At 49.8% G+C, this 20,213-nt stretch overlaps 2 long non-coding RNA genes across 2 annotated transcripts in view; both read right to left on the bottom strand.

Moving 5' to 3' along the window:
* Positions 1-767: 767 nt before the first annotated feature.
* On the bottom strand, positions 768-5,041 carry LOC145551603 (uncharacterized). The gene is made up of 2 exons (XR_014087472.1): positions 3,502-5,041; positions 768-1,135 (listed from the first exon to the last, which is right to left on the bottom strand). It is a non-coding gene; the product is annotated as an uncharacterized LOC145551603 (long non-coding RNA).
* A 91-nt stretch (positions 5,042-5,132) lies between these two features.
* Positions 5,133-20,213, bottom strand: part of LOC103464260 (uncharacterized) — a 34,575-nt gene continuing 19,494 nt past the window's right edge. The window contains exons 3-5 of the long non-coding RNA XR_533625.3: positions 17,732-17,878; positions 5,938-6,027; positions 5,133-5,382 (exon numbers count right to left, since the gene is read on the bottom strand). This is a non-coding gene — a long non-coding RNA (uncharacterized LOC103464260). The remainder of the gene's footprint in view (positions 5,383-5,937; positions 6,028-17,731; positions 17,879-20,213) is intronic.

Here is a 20,213-nt window from a genome sequence, read left to right as displayed (position 1 = left end):
TTTAATCAGAAGCAGCTTTGTGGGCGTCTGCAGGTTGAATCGGCTCATTAGATGTTTGTGTGGAACCGCAGAGCGCTGCGTGTTTCTGGGGGGTTTTTTATGAACGGGCAGCGGGATTATCTCCACAAATAAACCCGCAGCGAGATGCTACAATCACTGCGAGCCGTCAGACGTCTATAATGTTAATATTATAAATAAAACGGTTACAGATAATATCCTGAGTATTTCTGTCTAGTTTCTGTAGACTAAAGTTAAGATTATTAGCGGAGTTTCTATCAACAGTTAAATGTTCCGTTAGCATTATGCTAAGCTAGCTCATGTTAGCATTGGCTTGTTTGACGGAGAGCAGCTTCATTAAAATGAGCTAAAATATGTTTAAATATTTAAGAAATATGCAAACATTAGTAGACAAACAAGCACTGGGCTGTCAAATAAAACGTCTCCATGAAATAAAAACAAAAGACAAAAAAATATTTTCTTCCTTTTGCGTATTTCATGGTCTTAATTTGTACATTTAAACTTAATTTAAAAGATTCAGGGCCTTTTATTTCAAACTTTTATATTCAAATGAGAGGGCAGGATTAAAAAATAAAAGTCCATGAGGAACATTAAGTAGCTTTACAAAATAAAACGCCACTATGAAATGAATAAATACACAATGAAATAAATCCTTAAACTCAGCTGTCGTCGTCGTATCTGGGTTTCTGTGGCGTTTCCTGCTGGCTTCATACAGACTGGAGGTGAAAAGACTTTTTACCAGAACAAAATTAAAATTCATCTTTTATTTGAAGGATCACAAAAAGTAAAAATGTTGTATTTTCTTAAGGAAAACGCTTTGTCTCATCTGGGTGGTCTGTTCAGATGCTGGATCCGTCATGTTCAGAGTGACCTGAGGACGGAGGGGTCAGAGGTCAGCGAGGGAGGGAGGGAAAGGTCAAGGGGCAAAGAGTTTCTTTATTCCTTGTAAGGAGGATCAGAGTGGGGTTATGGGATCATCACATTCCCAGAGACGTTTAAAAAAATGTTAGTTAAACTTTTGAGCCAAACAGTTTTTCCAGGAAACATTATTTTGAAGGGATTCCTCATTTCCAGGCTGGTTTGGACATCAGGAGCGTCTCCTCACGGCGGCTCTGATCTGCAGAGAGAAACGGACAGATTTCAATCAAATAAAAAATAAAAACAGGAGAATCTAAACAATGTTTCACAAGCTGACTGAATTCTCCCGTAAAAACAGAGACGGTGAAAAGATACAGGCCTTTAAAGTTTATATTTTATCTTCAAAATGTTGTTCTGTCAACAGCAGCATTAAGGTCGACTGATATAAATTATGTCAGCATGAGATTCCAGCACCAACATCGTATCGGCCGATGAAACTGAGACGATATCAATAAACGATATCTCCATCAGCGTTGGAATCAGCTCAGATCTTCAACACAAAATTTATAAAATGTCTCCAAAGGTTTAATAAAAACTGAAGAGGGTTAGGGTTAGGTGTGTGTATGTGTGTGGTGTGTGTCTGTGTGTGTGTGAGTGTGTGTGTAGGTGTGTGTGTGTGGTGTGTGTGTGTGAGTGTGAGTGTGTGTGTAGGTGTGTGTGTGTCTGTGTGGTGTGTGTCTGTGTGTGTGTCTGTGTGTGTGTGTGTGTAGGTGTGTGTCTGTGTGTGTGTCTGTGTGTGTGTGAGTGTGTGTGTGTGTGTAGGTGTGTGTGTGTCTGTGTGTGTGTGAGTGTGAGTGTGTGTGTAGGTGTGTGTGTGTCTGTGTGGTGTGTGTGTGTGTGTAGGTGTGTGTGTGTCTGTGTGGTGTGTGTGTGTGAGTGTGTGTGTAGGTGTGTGTGTGTCTGTGTGGTGTGTGTGTGTGAGTGTGAGTGTGTGTGTAGGTGTGTGTGTGTCTGTGTGGTGTGTGTGTGTGAGTGTGTGTGTAGGTGTGTGTGTGTCTGTGTGGTGTGTGTGTGTGCGTGCGCTTGTGTGTGTGTCAGTGTGTGTGGGTGTGTGTGTGTACGTGTGTCTGCATGTGTGTGCGTGTTTGTGTCTGAGTGTGTGTGTGTGTGAGTGTCTGTGTACGTGTGTCTGAGTGTGTGTGTGTCTGTGAGTGTGTGTGTGTGTGTGTGCATGTCTGTGTGTGTGTGTGCGTGTGCATGTCTGTGTGTGTGTGTGTGCATGTCTGTGTGTGTGTGTGTCTGTGAGTGTGTGTGTGTGTGTGTGTCTGTGAGTGTGTGTGTTTGTGTGGTGCGAGGAGCTACTGAAACAGTGGCAGGAGAGGCGGAAGCAGCAACTCAACCACGAAGCAATAATTTAAAAATCAAAGTGACTTTCTGTCAGATCTGACCCATTTCCTGGAACATCGTCCCAGAAAGCTGTGCTGGGCCAAACTGGGACTACTGGGATCAGACCAGTATCTGGAGAATCACAGCAGGAAAACCGAGAACATCATTTTGTCCTCCAGTAGTTTAAAGCCTCTGCTGGTTTTTCTGCTGAAACCATCAAACAGGAAACCTGCTGACATTCTGGGGAACTGAGGATTTCTGACAGGATTTTGATTGACAGCAGAAAAACAAACATCCCAAAACATCAGCAGGACGTCAGATCGACTGATGCTGTGGAGAGCAGGATCGTCCGGGATCGTCCCGTCCGTCCCATCCGTCCAGGATCGCCCCATCTGTCCAGGATCGCCCCGTCCGTCCAGGATCGTCCCGTCCGTCCAGGATCGTCCCGTCCATCCAGGATCGTCCCGTCCGTCCAGGATCGCCCCGTCCATCCAGTCCGTCCAGGATCGTCTGTCTGTCCAGGATCGTCCCGTCCGTCCAGGATCGTCCCGTCCATTCAGGATCGTCCAGGACCGTCCCGTCCGTCCAGGATCATACCGTCCATCCAGGAACGTCCCGTCCGTCCAGGATCGTCCCGTCCGTCCAGGATCGTCCCGTCCGTCCAGGATCGTCCCGTCCATCCAGGAACGTCCCGTCCGTCCAGGATCGTCCCGTCCATCCAGGAACGTCCCGTCCATCCAGGATCGCCCCGTCCATCCAGTCCGTCCAGGATCGTCTGTCTGTCCAGGATCGTCCCGTCCGTCCAGGATCGTCCCGTCCATTCAGGATCGTCCCGTCCGTCCAGGATCATACCGTCCGTCCAGGATCGTCCCGTCCATCCAGGAACGTCCCGTCCGTCCAGGATCGTCCCGTCCATCCAGGAACGTCCCGTCCGTCCAGGATCGTCCCGGCGGTTTGGACTGTGGTTCCTCTGGTGATCCACCAGAACTGATTACTCTGTAGATGTGTTTCCATCTCCCCTTTAACTCTTTTTTCAGAAAAGCCAAACATCAGTTCAAGCAAGTGAAGAAGTTATTCTGAATTTCAATGTTTCCACCAACCTGACGATACGTCAAAATCAATTCTTTAAGAAACGATAAAAACCCGACGAATGAGAATCAGATCATATTTTATAACCATGTAACTGTAAAGTGATGCACAGTGTGGCAGCCTTAGTGAAACATGCTGAGGTTTTTTTACCTGTGCATCATGTTGCTCTGGTTCTGGACGACTTGACGTCTCTGTAGCTCAACCGGCCCAGATCCCGGATACAAGCGGCCGAAATGGGTTTCCTCCTCCGCAGGGTGGCTGGGCTCTCCCTTAGAGAGAGAAGCTCGGTCATCCGGGAGGGACTCAGAGTAGAGCCGCTGCTCCTCCACGTCGAGAGGAGCCAGTTGAGGCTCGGGCATCTGGTCAGGATGCTTCCTGGACGCCTCCCTGGTGAGGAGTTCAGGTCCCACCGGGAGGAGGGGAGACCCAGGACACCTGGAGGGACGATGTCTCTCTATGGCCTGGGAACGCCTTGGGGTTCCTGGAGGAGCTGGAAGAGGCTGGGGAGGGAAGTCTGGGCCTCCCTTCTGAAGATGCTGCCCCCGCGACCCGGGGATGGATGGATGGATGGATAAGATGGATGGATGGATATTGTTGCACAAATTTCCACAATCCTACATGATCCACATCCACAATGGGAGAGTAGCTGGAGGTGTCTGTGTGTGTGTTATTACAGCTGACAACAGGACAGATGGTTGATAATGCAAAGATATTCATCATCTCCCATTAAACTGTTTTATTAATACAGGAAGTAAAATCTGTCGCCGCCTCACAGAATCACTTCACTGTAAAAACTCGTTAATAAAAACATGAATTAAAAACAAATGTTATTAAAATGATTCATATTTCTCTCAACTATAGTTTCCACAGACGAGATGTTATGCTGAGTCATCAGACTGATTTAGTATCAAACTAAATATTTAGTTTGAAATATTTAGGCTCTGCTGGTAACCGGAAATGGACTACCAAAATAAAAGCCTGGTTTTCCAAGCCAAGATTTTGAGAAGCTTCATCTCAAATCTTTTTCGTTTCTTTTCCTCTTTTCTTTCATTTTAAAACTAATCCAAACTTTTACCAGCAGAGACGCTTCAGCATTCACGGATTCAGCCTCAAGATCCAGCTTTTATTTTGATAGTCTACTTCCGCTTATCGACAAGTGAAGTTGCACATTAGCTAACAGTTAGCTAGCCAGGAGCTAACCAGTCTGGAGCTAAATATTTGGCTTTTCTAATTGAACATTTAGTTTGAAAACGTGATTTTATAAATGAACCGTTTTATTCTTTCATGACGAGACAAATAAACTGAATTTTAGTTCATTTCTGGCTGTGAAACTTCAAACGGAGGAAGATTTTAATATTTAAATTAGAGAAATAAGGAGTGTAATGAGGAAGGTTCTTATATCATGAGGATGAAGATGGATCTCACTGATCACCATGTTGGTGGCAAATTCATTTTCTGCTTTTAAAGATGATCGACTTTAAAAATACAAACTGAGGATCAGCAGTTAGTTTAGCAGTTTGGCTGCAGAAATCCACAAAAGCTCAACATGGCTCAGCGAGCGCCGGCCGGTCCGGACCCGATTTTATGCTCAATCTGGAGCTGAAAACGTCCAGAACCAGCCTGGAGGTAAAACTGGATCAGGTTCTTTGAAACATGTTTGAGTCCAGAAAACAGAGAAAATCAGAAAATCTTCTTCTTATTTCCATGCATCATTAATTTACTCTCTTTATTCAGAGTAAAACTAGAAGTAGAATCATCAAAAAACAGATTTATGAACTGAATGAAAAGTATTTAACAGGCTGATTTTATTAGAGGTAATAAAACCCAAAACTGAGTTTCCCTGAAAATAAAAATATTGAAAATGATTTTAACAGAAAACACAGACCGACAGCCTTCCTCCAGACTGATGAGGACAAACCCAGCCCGGTTCTGGTTCTGGTGTGTGTGGAGGCTCCAGCTGCGGTTCTCCGTTAACCTTTCAGATTAATCCAGGGGTGCCTCTGGGCTCAGCTCTGGGTTCGCTTCTTTTTCCTGTAAGTGATAGAGAAACAAGTTAGTTCAGCTGTTTTTCCTTTTACATCTTTTAAAGATCAAGTCTTATTTTGTTTCAAAGATCAGATAGAAGGCGAGTCCGTCCGTCTTTCCACCCGCCGCCCGCCAGTCCGTCCGTCCGTCCGTCCGTCTGTCTGTCCGTCTGTCCGCCCGTTTGTCCGTTCGTCCGCCGGTCCGTCCGCTCATATTGTATGAAAACGTTGAATAATGCATGAAGCGTCTCGTTCATGCTGAACTGTTTCACCTGTTTGTTTCACATCCAGCCAGGATGGAAGTTAATACCAAATCAGATCTGCAGCCGTCGTCCCGGCTGTGTGTGTGTGCGTGTGTGTGTGTGTGTGTGTGTGTGTGTGTGTGTGTGTGTGAGTGCGTGTGTGTGTGTGTGTGTGTGTGTGTGTGTGTGTGTGTGTGTGTGGCTCATCCGTACATGAATACGATGATCCATCGCTGTCATTCACACAAACAGTTTTTGCATCTGCAATTTTTGGGAGACATTTTCTCCATCAGCGGCTGAAAGGAGGTGGAGGATCAGACCTGAGCGCCGCAGGAAACGGCGACGTGACTGGCTGCATCATCATCATCATCATCATCATCGTCGTCGTCGCTGCTGCTGGATTCTCATGGCTGTTTGGAGAGGAAAACATCAATTTCATCAAGTTTAACTGAAACGGAAGAGAAAGCAACCATGAATAATTTACCCTCCTTAACTTTGTGTTTAAAAATGAAATATGTTGTCTTTGAAAGCACATTTTTACCAAACACTGCCTGCTGTTTTAATGATTGCTCTGTTCTTGATTCCTTATATTTAAGTCTTCTGTGCTGAGACGTTCTCCCCATCGGTGGTGGCAGCATGATGTCTGCTGCCGATCTCAACCACAACCGATGTATTTTCTAGGCACATGGTGTCATTTTATAGCTCAACAAAGCAGCTATGTTACTTACTCAGCAGCTCCATCAGCTGTTCGCTAATTGCTGCTGGCTAGTCTGAAGGAGCTGCTCTGTGAGGCTGAAGCTCTGGAGCTGCAGCTCAGAGGAGGAGCTGCATTTAAAAGGCGGGGCTAGGCCCACCCAGACGTTTTGCACTGCTGGATGGTTGCCATGGCGATTGCAGGATTTCTCAAACAGGAATGAAAGAATCAAGGCGACACTCCAGGTGAGTTTCTGATGAGGGAATAACATGATAACATGATGGGAAGATAAAAAAAGTGACTTTATATGATACTGCCCCGTAAATGGAAAAATCCTGTTTCAATCTTTAATCTGTCTCTTGCTGTCATTTCATTCCAATTGTTAACCAGCTGAATGTTTTTATAATGTCAACAATTAATAAAGTGTCTAATTTTGATCACAGGGTTTGCATTCAGATGTTTTAGATCAAACACAGTTTGACACAGGAAACGATGCGGCTGCTGTCTCTGGATGAGCTGCAGAACTCTGCAGCTCATCCACAGGAACCTGCAGCTCATCCACAGGAACCTGCAGCTCATCCAGAGGAACCTGCAGCTCATCCAGAGGAACCTGCAGCTCATCCACAGGAACCTGCAGCTCATCTACAGGAACCTGCAGCTCATCCAGAGGAACCTGCAGCTCATCCAGAGGAACCTGCAGCTCATCCAGAGGAACCAGCAGCTCATCTAGAGGAACCTGCAGCTCATCCACAGGAAGCTGCAGCTCATCCAGAGGAACCTGCAGCTCATCCACAGGAACCTGCAGCTCATCTACAGGAACCTGCAGCTCATCTACAGGAACCTGCAGCTCATCTACAGGAACCTGCAGCTCATCCAGAGGAACCTGCAACCTGCAGCTCATCCACAGGAACCTGCAGCTCATCCAGAGGAACCTGCAGCTCATCTAGAGGAACCTGCAGCTCATCTACAGGAACCTGCAGCTCATCCAGAGGAACCTGCAACCTGCAGCTCATCCAGAGGAACCAGCAGCTCATCCAGAGGAACCTGCAGCTCATCCAGAGGAACCTGCAGCTCATCCAGAGGAACCTGCAGCTCATCTACAGGAACCTGCAGCTCATCCAGAGGAACCTGCAACCTGCAGCTCATCCAGAGGAACCTGCAGCTCATCCACAGGAACCTGCAGCTCATCCAGAGGAACCTGCAACCTGCAGCTCATCCACAGGAACCTGCAGCTCATCTACAGGAACCTGCAGCTCATCCAGAGGAACCTGCAACCTGCAGCTCATCCACAGGAACCTGCAGCTCATCCACAGGAACCTGCAGCTCATCCAGAGGAACCTGCAGCGCATCCACAGGAACCTGCAGCTCATCTACAGGAACCTGCAGCTCATCCACAGGAACCTGCAGCTCATCCAGAGGAACCTGCAGCTCATCCACAGGAACCTGCAGCTCATCCAGAGGAACCTGCAGCTCATCCAGAGGAACCTGCAGCTCATCCACAGGAACCTGCAGCTCATCTACAGGAACCTGCAGCTCATCCACAGGAACCTGGAACCTGCAGCTCATCCAGAGGAAGCTGCAGCTCATCCAGAGGAACCTGCAGCTCATCCAGAGGAACCTGCAGCTCATCCAGAGGAACCTGCAGCAGCTCATCCACAGGAACCTGCAGCTCATCCAGAGGAACCTGCAGCTCATCCAGAGGAACCTGCAGCAGCTCATCCAGAGGAACCTGCAGCTCATCCAGAGGAACCTGCAGCTCATCCACAGGAACCTGCAGCTCATCCAGAGGAACCTGCAGCTCATCCAGAGGAAGCTGCAGCTCATCCAGAGGAACCTGCAGCTCATCCAGAGGAACCTGCAGCTCATCCAGAGGAACCTGCAGCAGCTCATCCACAGGAACCTGCAGCTCATCCAGAGGAACCTGCAGCTCATCCACAGGAACCTGCAGCTCATCCAGAGGAACCTGCAGCTCATCCAGAGGAACCTGCAGCTCATCCAGAGGAACCTGCAGCTCATCCAGAGGAACCTGCAGCTCATCCAGAGGAACCTGCAGCTCATCCAGAGGAACCTGCAGCTCATCCAGAGGAACCTGCAGCTCATCCACAGGAACCTGCAGCTCATCCAGAGGAACCTGCAGCTCATCCACAGGAACCTGCAGCTCATCCAGAGGAACCTGGAGCTCATCCAGAGGAACCTGGAACCTGCAGCTCATCCAGAGGAACCTGGAGCTCATCCAGAGGAACCTGGAACCTGCAGCTCATCCAGAGGAACCTGCAGCTCATCCACAGGAACCTGCAGCTCATCCACAGGAACCTGCAGCTCATCCAGAGGAACCTGTAACCTGCAGCTCATCCAGAGGAACCTGCAGCTCATCCAGAGGAACCTGCAGCTCATCCAGAGGAACCTGCAGCTCATCCAGAGGAACCTGTAGCTCATCCAGAGGAACCTGCAGCTCATCCAGAGGAACCTGCAGCTCATCCAGAGGAACCTGCAGCTCATCCAGAGGAACCTGTAACCTGCAGCTCATCCAGAGGAACCTGCAGCTCATCCAGAGGAACCTGCAGCTCATCCAGAGGAACCTGCAGCTCATCCAGAGGAACCTGCAGCTCATCCAGAGGAACCTGCAGCTCATCCACAGGAACCTGCAGCTCATCCACAGGAACCTGCAGCTCATCCACAGGAACCTGCAGCTCATCCAGAGGAACCTGCAGCTCATCCACAGGAACCTGCAGCTCATCCACAGGAACCTGCAGCTCATCCAGAGGAACCTGGAGCTCATCCACAGGAACCTGCAGCTCATACAGAGGAACCTGCAGCTCATCCACAGGAACCTGCAGCTCATCCAGAGGAACCTGGAGCTCATCCAGAGGAACCTGGAACCTGCAGCTCATCCAGAGGAACCTGGAACCTGCAGCTCATCCAGAGGAAGCTGCAGCTCATCCAGAGGAACCTGCAGCTCATCCACAGGAACCTGCAGCTCATCCAGAGGAACCTGCAGCTCATCCAGAGGAACCTGGAACCTGCAGCTCATCCAGAGGAACCTGGAGCTCATCCAGAGGAACCTGGAACCTGCAGCTCATCCAGAGGAACCTGGAACCTGCAGCTCATCCAGAGGAACCTGGAACCTGCAGCTCATCCAGAGGAACCTGCAGCTCATCCAGAGGAACCTGCAGCTCATCCACAGGAACCTGCAGCTCATCCAGAGGAACCTGCAGCTCATCCACAGGAACCTGCAGCTCATCCACAGGAACCTGCAGCTCATCCAGAGGAACCTGGAGCTCATCCACAGGAACCTGCAGCTCATCCAGAGGGACCTGGAGCTCATCCACAGGAACCTGGAGCTCATCCACAGGAACCTGCAGCTCATCCAGAGGAACCTGCAGCTCATCCACAGGAACCTGCAGCTCATCCAGAGGAACCTGCAGCTCATCCAGAGGAACCTGGAGCTCATCCAGAGGAACCTGGAGCTCATCCAGAGGAACCTGGAACCTGCAGCTCATCCAGAGGAACCTGGAGCTCATCCAGAGGAACCTGGAACCTGCAGCTCATCCACAGGAACCTGCAGCTCATCCAGAGGAACCTGCAGCTCATCCAGAGGAACCTGCAGCTCATCCAGAGGAACCTGCAGCTCATCCAGAGGAACCTGCAGCTCATCCAGAGGAACCTGCAGCTCATCCAGAGGAACCTGCAGCTCATCCACAGGAACCTGCAGCTCATCCACAGGAACCTGCAGCTCATCCAGAGGAACCTGCAGCTCATCCAGAGGAACCTGCAGCTCATCCAGAGGAACCTGCAGCTCATCCAGAGGAACCTGCAGCTCATCCAGAGGAACCTGCAGCTCATCCACAGGAACCTGCAGCTCATCCACAGGAACCTGCAGCTCATCCACAGGAACCTGCAGCTCATCCAGAGGAACCTGGAGCTCATCCACAGGAACCTGCAGCTCATCCAGAGGAACCTGCAGCTCATCCACAGGAACCTGCAGCTCATCCACAGGAACCTGGAGCTCATCCAGAGGAACCTGGAACCTGCAGCTCATCCAGAGGAACCTGTAACCTGCAGCTCATCCAGAGGAACCTGCAGCTCATCTACAGGAACCTGCAGCTCATCCAGAGGAACCTGTAACCTGCAGCTCATCCAGAGGAACCTGTAACCTGCAGCTCATCCAGAGGAACCTGCAGCTCATCTACAGGAACCTGCAGCTCATCCAGAGGAACCTGGAACCTGCAGCTCATCCAGAGGAACCTGTAACCTGCAGCTCATCCAGAGGAACCTGCAGCTCATCCACAGGAACCTGCAGCTCATCCACAGGAACCTGCAGCTCATCCACAGGAACCTGCAGCTCATCCAGAGGAACCTGGAGCTCATCCACAGGAACCTGCAGCTCATCCAGAGGAACCTGCAGCTCATCCACAGGAACCTGCAGCTCATCCAGAGGAACCTGGAGCTCATCCAGAGGAACCTGGAACCTGCAGCTCATCCAGAGGAACCTGTAACCTGCAGCTCATCCAGAGGAACCTGCAGCTCATCTACAGGAACCTGCAGCTCATCCAGAGGAACCTGCAGCTCATCCAGAGGAACCTGCAGGTCATCCAGAGGAACCTGCAGCTCATCTACAGGAACCTGCAGCTCATCTACAGGAACCTGCAGCTCATCCAGAGGAACCTGCAGCTCATCCACAGGAACCTGGAACCTGCAGCTCATCTACAGGAACCTGGAACCTGCAGCTCATCCACAGGAACCTGCAGCTCATCCAGAGGAACCTGCAGCTCATCCACAGGAACCTGCAGCTCATCCAGAGGAACCTGCAGCTCATCCAGAGGAACCTGCAGCTCATCCAGAGGAACCTGCAGCTCATCCAGAGGAACCTGCAGCTCATCCAGAGGAACCTGGAACCTGCAGCTCATCCAGAGGAACCTGCAGCTCATCCAGAGGAACCTGCAGCTCATCCAGAGGAACCTGCAGCTCATCCAGAGGAACCTGCAGCTCATCCAGAGGAACCTGCAGCTCATCCAGAGGAACCTGCAGCTCATCCAGAGGAACCTGGAACCTGCAGCTCATCCAGAGGAACCTGGAGCTCATCCAGAGGAACCTGGAACCTGCAGCTCATCCAGAGGAACCTGCAGCTCATCCACAGGAACCTGCAGCTCATCCAGAGGAACCTGCAGCTCATCCAGAGGAACCTGCAGCTCATCCAGAGGAACCTGCAGCTCATCCACAGGAACCTGCAGCTCATCCACAGGAACCTGCAGCTCATCCACAGGAACCTGCAGCTCATCCAGAGGAACCTGGAGCTCATCCACAGGAACCTGCAGCTCATCCAGAGGAACCTGCAGCTCATCCACAGGAACCTGCAGCTCATCCACAGGAACCTGGAGCTCATCCAGAGGAACCTGGAACCTGCAGCTCATCCAGAGGAACCTGTAACCTGCAGCTCATCCAGAGGAACCTGCAGCTCATCTACAGGAACCTGCAGCTCATCCAGAGGAACCTGTAACCTGCAGCTCATCCAGAGGAACCTGTAACCTGCAGCTCATCCAGAGGAACCTGCAGCTCATCTACAGGAACCTGCAGCTCATCCAGAGGAACCTGGAACCTGCAGCTCATCCAGAGGAACCTGTAACCTGCAGCTCATCCAGAGGAACCTGCAGCTCATCCACAGGAACCTGCAGCTCATCCACAGGAACCTGCAGCTCATCCACAGGAACCTGCAGCTCATCCAGAGGAACCTGGAGCTCATCCACAGGAACCTGCAGCTCATCCAGAGGAACCTGCAGCTCATCCACAGGAACCTGCAGCTCATCCAGAGGAACCTGGAGCTCATCCAGAGGAACCTGGAACCTGCAGCTCATCCAGAGGAACCTGTAACCTGCAGCTCATCCAGAGGAACCTGCAGCTCATCTACAGGAACCTGCAGCTCATCCAGAGGAACCTGCAGCTCATCCAGAGGAACCTGCAGGTCATCCAGAGGAACCTGCAGCTCATCTACAGGAACCTGCAGCTCATCTACAGGAACCTGCAGCTCATCCAGAGGAACCTGCAGCTCATCCACAGGAACCTGGAACCTGCAGCTCATCTACAGGAACCTGGAACCTGCAGCTCATCCACAGGAACCTGCAGCTCATCCAGAGGAACCTGCAGCTCATCCACAGGAACCTGCAGCTCATCCAGAGGAACCTGCAGCTCATCCAGAGGAACCTGCAGCTCATCCAGAGGAACCTGCAGCTCATCCAGAGGAACCTGCAGCTCATCCAGAGGAACCTGCAGCTCATCCAGAGGAACCTGGAACCTGCAGCTCATCCAGAGGAACCTGCAGCTCATCCAGAGGAACCTGCAGCTCATCCAGAGGAACCTGCAGCTCATCCAGAGGAACCTGCAGCTCATCCAGAGGAACCTGCAGCTCATCCAGAGGAACCTGCAGCTCATCCAGAGGAACCTGGAACCTGCAGCTCATCCAGAGGAACCTGGAGCTCATCCAGAGGAACCTGGAACCTGCAGCTCATCCAGAGGAACCTGCAGCTCATCCACAGGAACCTGCAGCTCATCCACAGGAACCTGCAGCTCATCCAGAGGAACCTGTAACCTGCAGCTCATCCAGAGGAACCTGCAGCTCATCCAGAGGAACCTGCAGCTCATCCAGAGGAACCTGCAGCTCATCCAGAGGAACCTGCAGCTCATCCAGAGGAACCTGCAGCTCATCCACAGGAACCTGCAGCTCATCCAGAGGAACCTGCAGCTCATCCAGAGGAACCTGCAGCTCATCCACAGGAACCTGCAGCTCATCCACAGGAACCTGCAGCTCATCCAGAGGAACCTGCAGCTCATCCACAGGAACCTGCAGCTCATCCACAGGAACCTGCAGCTCATCCAGAGGAACCTGCAGCTCATCCACAGGAACCTGCAGCTCATCCAGAGGAACCTGCAGCTCATCCAGAGGAACCTGGAGCTCATCCACAGGAACCTGCAGCTCATCCAGAGGAACCTGCAGCTCATCCAGAGGAACCTGCAGCTCATCCACAGGAACCTGCAGCTCATCCAGAGGAACCTGCAGCTCATCCAGAGGAACCTGGAACCTGCAGCTCATCCAGAGGAACCTGGAACCTGCAGCTCATCCAGAGGAACCTGCAGCTCATCTACAGGAACCTGCAGCTCATCCACAGGAACCTGCAGCTCATCCAGAGGAACCTGCAGCTCATCCAGAGGAACCTGCAGCTCATCCACAGGAACCTGCAGCTCATCCAGAGGAACCTGCAGCTCATCCAGAGGAACCTGCAGCTCATCTACAGGAACCTGCAGCTCATCCAGAGGAACCTGCAGCTCATCCAGAGGAACCTGCAGCTCATCCACAGGAACCTGCAGCTCATCCAGAGGAACCTGCAGCTCATCCAGAGGAACCTGCAGCTCATCCACAGGAACCTGCAGCTCATCCAGAGGAACCTGGAGCTCATCCAGAGGAACCTGGAACCTGCAGCTCATCCAGAGGAACCTGGAACCTGCAGCTCATCCAGAGGAACCTGCAGCTCATCCAGAGGAACCTGCAGCTCATCCAGAGGAACCTGCAGCTCATCCACAGGAACCTGCAGCTCATCCAGAGGAACCTGCAGCTCATCCAGAGGAACCTGCAGCTCATCTACAGGAACCTGCAGCTCATCTACAGGAACCTGCAGCTCATCCAGAGGAACCTGGAACCTGCAGCTCATCTACAGGAACCTGCAGCTCATCCACAGGAACCTGCAGCTCATCCAGAGGAACCTGCAGCTCATCCACAGGAACCTGGAACCTGCAGCTCATCCACAGGAACCTGCAGCTCATCCAGAGGAACCTGCAGCTCATCCAGAGGAACCTGCAGCTCATCCAGAGGAACCTGCAGCTCATCCAGAGGAACCTGCAGCTCATCCAGAGGAACCTGCAGCTCATCCAGAGGAACCTGCAGCTCATCCAGAGGAACCTGCAGCTCATCCACAGGAACCTGGAACCTGCAGCTCATCCACAGGAACCTGGAACCTGCAGCTCATCCAGAGGAACCTGCAGCTCATCCAGAGGAACCTGCAGCTCATCCAGAGGAACCTGCAGCTCATCCAGAGGAACCTGCAGCTCATCCAGAGGAACCTGCAGCTCATCCACAGGAACCTGGAACCTGCAGCTCATCCAGAGGAACCTGCAGCTCATCCAGAGGAACCTGCAGCTCATCCAGAGGAACCTGCAGCTCATCCAGAGGAACCTGCAGCTCATCCAGAGGAACCTGCAGCTATTCCACAGGAACCTGCAGCTCATCCACAGGAACCTGCAGCTCATCCAGAGGAACCTGCAGCTATTCCACAGGAACCGGCAGCTCATCCAGAGGAACCTGCAGCTCATCCACAGGAACCTGGAACCTGCAGCTCATCCAGAGGAACCTGCAGCTCATCCACAGGAACCTGCAGCTCATCCAGAGGAACCTGCAGCTCATCCAGAGGAACCTGCAGCTCATCCACAGGAACCTGGAACCGGCAGCTCATCCACAGGAACCTGGAACCTGCAGCTCATCCACAGGAACCTGGAACCTGCAGCTCATCCACAGGAACCTGGAACCTGCAGCTCATCCAGAGGAACCTGCAGCTCATCCAGAGGAACCTGCAGCTCATCCAGAGGAACCTGCAGCTCATCCACAGGAACCTGGAACCGGCAGCTCATCCAGAGGAACCTGCAGCTCATCCAGAGGAACCTGCAGCTATTCCACAGGAACCTGCAGCTCATCCACAGGAACCTGGAACCGGCAGCTCATCCAGAGGAACCTGCAGCTCATCCACAGGAACCTGGAACCTGCAGCTCATCCAGAGGAAGCTGCAGCTCATCCAGAGGAACCTGCAGCTCATCCAGAGGAACCTGCAGCTCATCCAGAGGAACCTGCAGCTCATCCACAGGAACCTGCAGCTCATCCACAGGAACCTGGAACCTGCAGCTCATCCAGAGGAACCTGCAGCTCATCCACAGGAACCTGCAGCTCATCCACAGGAACCTGGAACCTGCAGCTCATCCACAGGAACCTGGAACCTGCAGCTCATCCACAGGAACCTGGAACCTGCAGCTCATCCACAGGAACCTGGAACCTGCAGCTCATCCAGAGGAACCTGCAGCTCATCCAGAGGAACCTGCAGCTCATCCAGAGGAACCTGCAGCTCATCCAGAGGAACCTGCAGCTCATCCACAGGAACCTGCAGCTCATCCACAGGAACCTGCAGCTCATCCAGAGGAACCTGCAGCTCATCCACAGGAACCTGCAGCTCATCCAGAGGAACCTGCAGCTCATCCAGAGGAACCTGCAGCTCATCCACAGGAACCTGCAGCTCATCCACAGGAACCTGGAACCTGCAGCTCATCCACAGGAACCTGCAGCTCATCCACAGGAACCTGGAACCTGCAGCTCATCCACAGGAACCTGGAACCTGCAGCTCATCCAGAGGAACCTGGAACCTGCAGCTCATCCAGAGGAACCTGCAGCTCATCCAGAGGAACCTGCAGCTCATCCAGAGGAACCTGCAGCTCATCCAGAGGAACCTGCAGCTCATCCAGAGGAACCTGCAGCTCATCCAGAGGAACCTGCAGCTCATCCACAGGAACCTGCAGCTCATCCACAGGAACCTGCAGCTCATCCACAGGAACCTGCAGCTCATCCACAGGAACCTGGAACCTGCAGCTCATCCACAGGAACCTGCAGCTCATCCACAGGAACCTGGAACCTGCAGCTCATCCAGAGGAACCTGCAGCTCATCCAGAGGAACCTGCAGCTCATCCAGAGGAACCTGCAGCTCATCCAGAGGAACCTGCAGCTCATCCACAGGAACCTGCAGCTCATCCAGAGGAACCTGCAGCTCATCCAGAGGAACCTGCAGCTCATCCAGAGGAACCTGCAGCTCATCCAGAGGAACCTGCAGCTCATCCAGAGGAACCTGCAGCTCATCCAGAGGAACCTGCAGCTCATCCAGAGGAACCTGCAGCTCATCCACAGGAACCTGGAACCTGCAGCTCATCCACAGGAACCTGGAACCTGCAGCTCATCCACAGGAACCTGGAACCTGCAGCTCATCCACAGGAACCTGGAACCTGCAGCTCATCCAGAGGAACCTGCAGCTCATCCAGAGGAACTTGTGCGAAGCACAGCCTGCAGGAATCATAAAGGTTTTGTGGATGGAAAGGGAAACACTGTGTTCTGTCACTTCCTGTCAGAAATTTTTAAATGACAGAAACTGGACTTTTTCTCTCCCCTTTCCGTAATTTCCCATCATTTCCTCTCCTCTCTGTGTTCTCCCGTATCTCATCGTGGAATCTGGAACATTTTGAGCCGGCTCCGTGTCAGAACCATCGTCTCCTGGACTGATAAGCGTTTGATGGACGGCTGAGTCCCGGAGCTCCCTTCCTCGCTCTGAGGAGGATTTCTGTCACCAAGATGAAGATTATTTTTTACCGTCTTCCACATGAAGCCTCCATTACGAACAGCAGAATGCAAGTCGAGCTTTTCATTAAAATAAACTCTGTTTGTTCGATGAGCTTCAACAGGACGGATTTTCCTCTCCAGTCTGCTAAACTGGAAGTATCTGATTTAGCTGAATGATTTGAAGAATCGTGTTATTATTGGCTGAGAGCTGCTCCAGTCCAGATTAAGTCCCATCAGTTCCTGAGTTACAGACAGAAATCTTTAGAGGACGTTGAATAGAGCGTAATGATGCTCTCATGTCTGACATTTAGATAATAATATAACATTAATCCCTTTTAGTCGCCTACCTTTCTAATCACAAGGTGTTTCACACAGAAGGCACAAATATAAAAGCACAACAATGCAGAATAATAGGAAAAATGATCCATGTCATTATCAGAATTAGCTAAGATTATAGGTGATTATTCTAATGAAGCAGCAACAATCTGGATCAGAAAGTTAGTGGAGGAAAATGAGTGTTTTTCCAGCAGAGGTCAGACGGTGCTTCAGCTCAGCAGCTCATTACTGAGTTTACAGGATTTAAATGAAACGCCTTCATGGAGCGTCGCTCCAAATGCCAGCTGGGCCACACACACACTCCACACACACTCCACACACACTCCTGATTACAAATAGGAAGACATCTCTGGTACTCTCAAGCTGCGCTGCTGGATCAGAACCAGACTGCAGCAGAGCTTTAAGGTTCTTATTTCATGCATGCAACCTGTCTGCCATGACATCCAGATATCATGTCTGGAGAGCAAAGCTGCTCTGGATCGACCACCAGCTTCTCCAAACGGCTCCAAGCTGCAACGCAGAGACAGAAAACACGACACAGCAGGAAGGAGCCAGGTGCGAAACAGCAGCGAAGCTCTTAACGCTCATTAACGTTTGGCTAGCTAGCCTAGCTGCTACCACCCAACATGCAGTAAAGTTAGAGAATAATCTCAGGAAATGATTGTATTACCTTGAAGTTTCGCAAGGAAAAGTGAAAGTCAAGGTGTTTCGTTTCCCTCTTCATGCCGCTGGACGAGGGACAGAGACACTTTCCTCAGACAGCAGTGAGACTAAACAGTCGATACGTCGGTCCAGTTTCTGCTCTGATCAGAGGAAACTGGAGAGAAAGAAAAAGAATAAATCAGAAATCATTTCTTGGCCCTGTCAGAGTCCATCGCAGAGAGGCTCGCTGTCACACTTTGGATTTTTCACGTTGTTGCACATTAATGAGCGCAACTGGGAGGTTTTTGTTCTCATCCCAGAAATGAAGAGACAAGTTATTAACCGGCTGTTCGGTGGAGTGTAAAATGTTTTATTAGCAGAAAGCAGGCAGCGGGACTTTCTGAATGACCGGAATCAGGCGGGGACAGAAGACGTGTCCTCCACAGGACGGGACGGACAGCTTCATGGAGGAACTTCAAAAGAAACCAGGTTAGCTGCGATTCTGACAGTTTGTCCTCAATCTTTCACTCTGCAGCTAATTCCTCCTCCAGTGGGAACATTTTCACATCTCTGACTGTTTCCAGCTCCTCCAAGATTCAACAATAGATTTTCTTCTGGTGCAAAAACCAAAACTCAGATTCCAGACCCTGAATGTTGGAGAGACGCTTTGCGGGGCAGGCACGTGCAGAGAGGGGGGGGCTGGGGGGGCTTCAGCACCTGCCCTTGTTGCTCCTTGCCCCAAAGTGCCGTTTTGGTCAAATGTCTTTTTTTTGGTATTATTTCCTAAGCCCTCTTCTGACACATAAAAACGTGCTAAAATTCTTTGCTTTTTTCTTTAACATAATAAACCGGTCACCTTGTTACCTTTGACCTTTTGCCCGTGACCCAGTTGCCTCTCGCGCAGTGAGATGAGGCGGCTAACTGGAGCTCAACGTAGCGAAAGTTCCAGATTACAGAACAGTTTTTGGTGAAATAAAATCGTTTTTGGTGAATAAAGTGGAGACTTGCTGCTTGTCAGATGACGGAAAACGTTGAAGTATCGTTTCTGCTTCAGCTCGGAGTCGCGGTTTAAGCAGAGAGGTAATGAAATACAACTGACACTGACAGGCCTCTGCGTCTGCCTTTCTCTGAAGAACTACTGAGGGGAGGAGACAGCCAGGTGAGGAGAAACTGTTCTTATCTATCCATTCACTATTTTATCATACAGACATTAGGCTGTTGTTGTTGTGCTATTAGCTAACTGCTAGCTAACAACTTTGCTAGCAAAGCTAGATAACTAACAGCTTCTTCCCTGTATCGTTAATGATAGCAGTTATTCTTTAGTATTTATTATGCAATAAGGGCACATCGCCCGTCCAAAACCGATCATCTCCATAATGGATAAATGTCAGATCTTCTAACTTCCTTTGCTGCATAATGTACATTTCATTTATTCTGGCGTTAGGTAAATGTATCTTGAAGGAGAATAACACTTAAATAAAAGTCCAACAAGGATATTAATTTAGAATTAACAATAACTCACCCTGAATTACCATGATGGATATAATGAATGTAATAAAAGTTTATCATTAATGAAGGAAAAAACTCAACCCAGACTTTAAGTTTAGCATCTGGTTCACAGAGTATGAAGTTAAATTTGTTTCCCAATTATTCAATGAACAACAAACTAAGTTCATTTAAGTAAAATAAAATTGTAATCAAAACTTTTGGAATGATTCCTTTAAAAAAAAAAGTTTTGTTTAAAATACTTTTTTTTTAATTAACTAATTTTTACCAAACATAAACATTTATTTGCACACATCATAAATCTGTTGTTGTGGTTTTAGTCTCTGCTCACGACGTCATGTGAGAATCACAAGCAAAACTTTGAGTCACAAACAAAAACTTAGAACAACAAGAAAAGATTCATGACAAGCAAAATAAGTTTGTTTTGCAAAAAAGAAAAAAAATTCACTTTATGAGTCACAAATGTGTGATTTTAATTTTAAAACAAGTTTTTTTTAAAGCAGAACTCAGTAGCTTTTCTCATGGTGACATTAACAATTAAATTTTTGTTTTTTTTTGCAGTTCCAGTTAAAGTTTGCTGCAGCTCTGCTGTCCTGACCGTCTTCATCTCCACTGCAGCAAACAGGCAGATCTTTGTTTTATAGATTACAGTCACTAAAAGGTTGCATTGAGCCCTTGTTTATATTTTTAATAGTGTAATTATGTAAAGACTAAATATGTCTGGTGGTCCAGCTCTGATTTACATATCTTGCTAAATTGCAGGTTTGAATATTGTAAAACTTTCCTATAACAAAATAGACCTCCAGAAAGAAATGACTAATAAAATATCTTGCATAGGCATAGAGTTATGCTCTATATGGAGATGTTCCTTAGCTTTAATTGTATATGTCACATTTTTGTAATTTATCATTGTTTATTAAACTCTGAAAGCTGAGAGGCTTTAATATTCTGTCCTAAAATGCGGTTGGATGGGCCTTTTTGTTGTTGAGCCCCTTAGTGGCCTC

The sequence above is a fragment of the Poecilia reticulata genome, chromosome 5, assembly GCF_904066995.2.
Source record: "Poecilia reticulata chromosome 5, P_reticulata-male-v2, whole genome shotgun sequence".
In the NCBI taxonomy this organism is placed as follows: domain Eukaryota; kingdom Metazoa; phylum Chordata; class Actinopteri; order Cyprinodontiformes; family Poeciliidae; genus Poecilia; species Poecilia reticulata.
This window is presented reverse-complemented; position numbering and strand designations above follow the sequence as displayed.